Below are 6,000 nucleotides of genomic sequence, written 5' to 3'. Positions count from 1 at the left end.
GTCAGCGAGAGGCCCGGGCCCGGGCTGGGGGAGGGGAACCGGGCTGCCCCCTCGCCTCCCCACCGGCGCCCCCGCCCCCCAGCTGCGCCTCACCCCCGTCGCCTCCGTCCCTCCATCCCTCTCTCCTGGGTTCCCAGCGGCGGTCGTCAGGCCTCCGAGCCACTCCCCCTCCCTGCCGTCCCTCCGGACCCACCTCGGGGTTGGGGGGTGGAGGGGGGAGTCCTTTCCCACTAGATGCGGCGCCACCGCACCTCCACGCGGGACTGATTCTCCCCCCACAGCCCCAAACTGCCTGCCTGCCGCCCTTGTCCCTTCTCCTTACTCCTCTTGGGCCTGACACCTCCGGCCTCTCTGGTTTTCCCCAGTGATGTGCCAGAAAAAGAGTGACAGGGGAGAAGGGGAGGGGAGATTTGGAGGTGGGGGACACTCTGCCTGCCCCAACCTTAGGGCCTCAGGTTTCTTACCCCACACTCTGAGCCCTGGCTGGTGGGGGGAAGCAGGTTTGGACAGTTCAGACTGGCTGCTGAGAGCTCGTGGGGCTTTCAGAATGCATTTCGCTGAGAAGGACGCGGCCCCATGACGATCAGCTTCTGTTTAGTGAACACCCGCTAGTGCATGGTGGCCTTCTAGTGGCCTGGGCTGTTGCCTTGGCTGGTGCTAAGAGATAGACCAGAGGTATTGGGGGGCGGGGTGGGGGGGAGGCTGCACTGGGGAGCTGAAGTTGCTGCGCTTCTGGTGTGTTGTGAATAAGCATCTTGCAGTACTCTTTAGTATGCTTTCTTCCTCCTTTTTCTTTTCTTTTCTTTCTATTTTTTCTTTTAATGCAGTACAACCCTGGTATAATGTGAGGTTTGGAAATAGGCCTGGTGTCATCCACAGCAAGTGCTTACGGTTTGCGTGTCGAAGAGTTGTGGCAGGACAGTCTCTGTAAATTTCATGTAGTAACCAACTGGGCGTTAGTGAGTTTGAACATAATATGGGCAGAGTGGAGAAAGGAGAAGAACTGGGGTTTCTCCGCAGTGTAGGTCTGTACCCCTGCAGTTGTGAGTCTTCCTGGGGCCTGTCACCTGATAGGGGTTCTAGCATATTTGGACAATCCCCCTGGGTTATGTCTGCTACCAGTCCCGCTGCCCACCCTGTATTCCCTGATCTTGGAGGATCCCAGACTGTTTTCTTTTTCCACAAGAAATTGAGCTGTGAAGTCAGAGTTGGTGTCCGCAGCCAGAAGCTGTCTCTTAATAAACGTGCCTCAACTTGAGGCCTCCTAACTACTATGCATGTACCTCATTCCTCACTGCCAACTTCCTTTGATTCTTCTTCTTCTTTTTTTTTTTTTTTTTTTTTTTTGGCTTCCAGATTTCAGTGTGCTGTTAGCAAATCTGTGTAAATATCAGCCAGTGAAACCCTAAAAGAGGCTTTGTGGGGTTTTTTTGTTTTTGTTTTTTTTACTCCAGACTGCAAAAAAGAGTAGATAGTTTACTTATAAGAATCGTAGTGAAGGACCCACTAATTTGGGCTTTGGGGGGGTCGCAAACAGTGAGAAAGAAAGATTTTGCTCCTTGACTTTGCTCAATCATGGCCTATTGGCAGCCTTCTCAGAGCCACTCCCCACCCCCATGCCCATCAGATTAGTTTACAGTAGCAAAGACGGCTGTCGCCCTAGTTTTAAACATAGAGATGAAGTTCAGGAAAACTACAGCCCCCATGCAGCAGTGCCGTTTCTTCTGTTTCGAATGCCAGTCTGGGGTTTGGCGGGATGCACCTGCCTGTGGGGCGATGGGAGCCGTGGGGCCTGAGAGTTACATTCCTTCTGTGTGGTCCCCTGTGTTGCATAGCTCACCGAAATACCCGGGCAGGGCAGGAGCAGACAGCTGGGCTGGAGAGCTGCTCCTCCTGGGTCGAGTGTATTTTGGGAATCAGTGATATTACTGGGGTGGAGGGTTGTGAATTAAGAAGCAAGAAAATGTGTCGAGGCTAGATAGATGAGAGGGGTGTGAGTAAAATGTTCCCTTTCCAGTTTGCTGTGGGACGGTACATTTTCGGAGCATCACAGTGGTTTTTATGTGGGCTCATTTGCCTTTGAAATCCATACCAGTGTTTTATGGGGTAATGATGGAGTGCCTTTTAGATGGCTACTATTGGGAAATAGGACTAATAGCTGTGTTTTATACATTGCCCATCCAGTTGTTACTGAATGTAATTGTTAGGATCAGGGAGAGGGGCATGATTTGAATCAAGTTAGACCTAAATCTGTGTAATCCATGTTGTGGTTTCAGAGCATTATATTTCCCTGATGCTGAGACACACCAGCAACTTACCAACGGCTTTCGTTAAAATCCTTTAGCACAACCAGATCAAAATATATATGTCGATTCTAAGGCACATCCTAATTTCAAGAACATCAAAAGAGCCAGGAAGCAGCAAGAAGCAGGAAGCAGAAGGGTTTATGTGTTTTAGGACTGAGAAGGGATAATATTTCTAATATTTCTGGGTATGTGAGGACGCCATTACTGACCTGCCATCCTGAAGGTGCGTGTGTTGTGAGGACGGATTTTGTCAAATTCTTGCCCCAAGCCAGCCTACTTTTGGGGGTTATATGTGTAAGATGATTGGCTGCCATTAGGCATAGTAGCTGGCTGTTGAACAGAGGAAAGCTCCTAGGTAGGCATCCCACCCAAGGCCTTAATATGGTACCTTCCAGAAGCTGAGCCAGCTAGCAGGCAGCAAACGCCTTATGAGCTATGCATGACCTTAGCTGGGTAACGTCTTTCAGAAGCTGAACAGAAAATACTATTTTTTCTAAAGCAGTGTATGTCTGCCCTCGTTTACAGAAAGATCCTGAAGCTCCCGCCCAGCCCCTGTATGATGTTAGAAGCAGAGGGGGCTTCAGATGATGCCATTCAATGTTCTCTTTTCCAGATTTTAGCATGAGACACTAAAAGTGAAGTGATTTGCCTGAGGTCACCCAACTAATGTAGAAAGTATGTAAAAACACTCTGTAAACTGTGTACACCGTACAAGTGAATGCTGATGGTTATTAGTGGCTGAGTCAGGATCAGAACTTAGATTTCTAGACTAGAGCGAGCCTACGATACTACATGGCCCCATCCCTCATTTTAGTATTCCAGAGGCTTTTAATAAAAATCATTTACTAGTCTGTAATTAGTCCCATAGAGGAGGACTTGTTTTATTGTCTGAGATGTTGCAAAGCTAGGTAAAATCTAGTGTCACGCTGTCTAATTAAATATTTATTCTTGCTGCGTTACAAATAATAATCTTGTCTCCCACATCTGACCTGAGGAAGGTTTTGCTCTCAAAAATCTGCATCATCTCGTATAAAGCAGATGTGAAGGTGGGTATCTGAAGCCCTTTCAGCCTCTCTTCTGGGGGGCCGCTGCGTCCCAGGAAGCAGGATGCCGAGGGCTGAAAGGGGCCAAGAGGAGGAGAAAACTGAGTTATCGTCCAGCTCCCAGACTGTAACCTTCTGTAGTTCCTTGGAAGCCCCTGTGAGATTCCTAACCCCTCTCCTTGAGGAAGTGAGGCCGTCTGGCCTCCGGAAGCAGACAGACCTGAGTTCACATGCTGGTCCCGCCACTTCCCGGCCTTGGGGGGCTGTGGAACCTCCGAGTGTCAGCTTCTCCCTTGCAAGCCTGGGGCAATAACCGGCCTGTTTCTCAGGGTGGTTGGGGGGATTCAATGAAAGAAAGTATGCAGTGTGCCCGCTGGATAAGAGATAGCAACCGCGATTTTGTGCTGCCAGTGTAGAAAACAAAAAATAATGCTTTCAAAATGGTCCCGTGATGTAAATCCATCTTGGACCCTCAGTTGGGCAGCTCCCATCTCCCAGCAGCTCCCTCGTCATGTTCGACACACACAGAGGGAAGATTTGTCCTGTGAAGACCTGGCACTTGCAGCGTTATTCCAACTGCCAAAATAGGAGTGTATGAAGTGCCCCTTTGTGGCCGTGGATCCAGCTGAGCTGGCTGCCTGAAAGACTGGCGGGGCAGGGGCACTTGACCAGGAGAGCACAGACTTGGTATGTTCATGTGTGTCATGGGAGCCGTTAGTCTCCAGCGGGGGGAGGCCAGTGTGGGGAGTGAGCTTAATTTGAAATGAAAAAGCCGATGAGCCCTCCCATGTGACTACACTCTGTCCAGGAGATCTGGCGGGCCAGGGAAAGGAGCTACCCATCTGAGGAGGGAAAGACTTCTCTCTCTCATGAGGAGAGGGAAAGGGAGGTCATCTTGGATGCCCACGTTTCCAGATGGGGTCCAGGCAGAGACTACCAAGTAATTACGGAGCCAGGGCAAACCATTCAGGTCCGGAACATAAATGAACTGAAAGTCCTATAAGTTTCATTTGGGAAGGAAATACCCAGGTATAGGCATCTAAAGACGAAAAAGATAAGCACAGAGGGTTTTACCTCTTGGAAGTAGAACTTGGATGTGGAGGAGGGAAATGGGGACTCAAAGGGGAACTTTTACTTTGTGTGCTTCTCTATGTGAATTGTTATAAGAAGCACGTATGCTTTTGTAATTTAATGCAGACCAACAGAGTTAGCAGTGGCTGGGGTTTTTTTTTAAGTTTATTTATTTATTTGGGTGGGGGAGGGGGATGGAACAGAGAGAGGCTTCCAGCACAGAGCCCTACGTGGAGCTCAATCTCACAAACCATGAGATCATGACCTGGGCCGAAACCAAGAGTCCGAGGCTTAACCAACTGAGCCACCCAGATGCCCCATCAGTGGTTGTTTTTCAGTGAGCACATTTTGGTACCAAAGAAGCCATTGCCTTTACTTGGAACCTTCAGTGCATGGGACAGAGAGGGTCAGACTGCTTCCCTCCTGCAGGCCAAGCCAGCCTCTTAAGTAAGGGCAGGACAGTCCAAAGTGGCTGCTTCCCTGGGGGCCCAGCGTGCTTCCTTGACCTGCTACCTCCCCACTTCTTCCTCGTCTTTTCCTTCCCTTCTCAAGAGTAGTCCTTTCCTCTTGCCCAGTTGAATTCATCATTACTATTCCAATATGCTAATTTATTTATCAACTATTAATGAAATAGCATCTGACAGAATGACCTTTATGAAAAATCCATGCCCCTTACTTTGCAGCAAGAAGGCTTGGAATTTAAAGGAACTCCAGCTCTAAAATGCTGGCACACTCTGTGGGGGTAGCTGTGTTCTAGATCAGACCGGGCCGACAGAGCACACCTTTCACACAGTGACTTATTAACTGCTTCGTGCTTCTTCAAGGAATTGCTGATAAACTCTGACAAAATAACACAGTCTTACTGAGCTTTAATCTTCTCAGAAGTTGGTCAGTTGTGTTTCCTAGCCAAATGTCCTATTTATTATAGAAAGAGGGCACACCTACCATTCAGATGCATGCTTTGGCTTGTTCAACCAGGAGGCAGGATGGGTTATGCTGAGTAATCCACATTCCATCACCTGCTCTTCCCCTTTGGCCAAGAGTACAAATTTGCGACAGTTGGCTAAGGTTGGTGAGGCATCCTGTGGCCAAGAATGGTTTTTCCTCTGTATTGAGTTGACCAGCCAATACCAGCCTAAGCTCTGTGCCTTTTTCTCACTAGCGTTACGTCCTATCAGCTTTGCTAAACAGGCGTAATGTAACATCAGCATTTTGAGCTCTGGATGCCTCATTTGCCTGAAGTAAATAGGACTCAACCTACCTACAATGTTTCAGCTCCAAGTTAAATTATTTTTTTTTACTGAAAATAAAAACTATTTTGTGTGTAAGGGAAATACATGCCACTGTGTGGCATGTTTAAAATAACCGAGCAAGAAACACTGCTTCAGATCTGACCAGTAGTTTTGACAGTGGATGTGAGAAGCGTTAAAAGCCCATGTATCCTGAGATGAAAAATTGCCATTCTAAGAATATTTAGAAAATCAAGGATGTATATAAAAATACTTGTACAAGGATTTTTATTAATCTAACATTATAAATAATACCAAACAGTTAAAACAACCAAAGAATTAACAATTAAC

The 6,000-nt window shown here is 47.9% G+C and overlaps 1 long non-coding RNA gene across 2 annotated transcripts in view; it reads right to left on the bottom strand.

Annotated features, from left to right (window-relative positions):
* The window catches only part of LOC115290258, a 60,365-nt gene that overhangs the window by 17,189 nt on the left and 37,176 nt on the right, over nucleotides 1–6,000 (bottom strand). Inside the window, exon 3 of one of the 2 annotated variants that reach the window (XR_003908029.1) lies at nucleotides 3,165–3,423. The exons of the other annotated variant lie outside the window; for it this stretch is intronic. This is a non-coding gene — a long non-coding RNA (uncharacterized LOC115290258). Of the gene's footprint in view, nucleotides 1–3,164; nucleotides 3,424–6,000 lie in introns of those variants that run through there. 2 annotated transcript variants of the gene reach the window in all.

The sequence above is a fragment of the Suricata suricatta genome, chromosome 4 (genome assembly GCF_006229205.1).
Source record: "Suricata suricatta isolate VVHF042 chromosome 4, meerkat_22Aug2017_6uvM2_HiC, whole genome shotgun sequence".
In the NCBI taxonomy this organism is placed as follows: domain Eukaryota; kingdom Metazoa; phylum Chordata; class Mammalia; order Carnivora; family Herpestidae; genus Suricata; species Suricata suricatta.
This window is presented reverse-complemented; position numbering and strand designations above follow the sequence as displayed.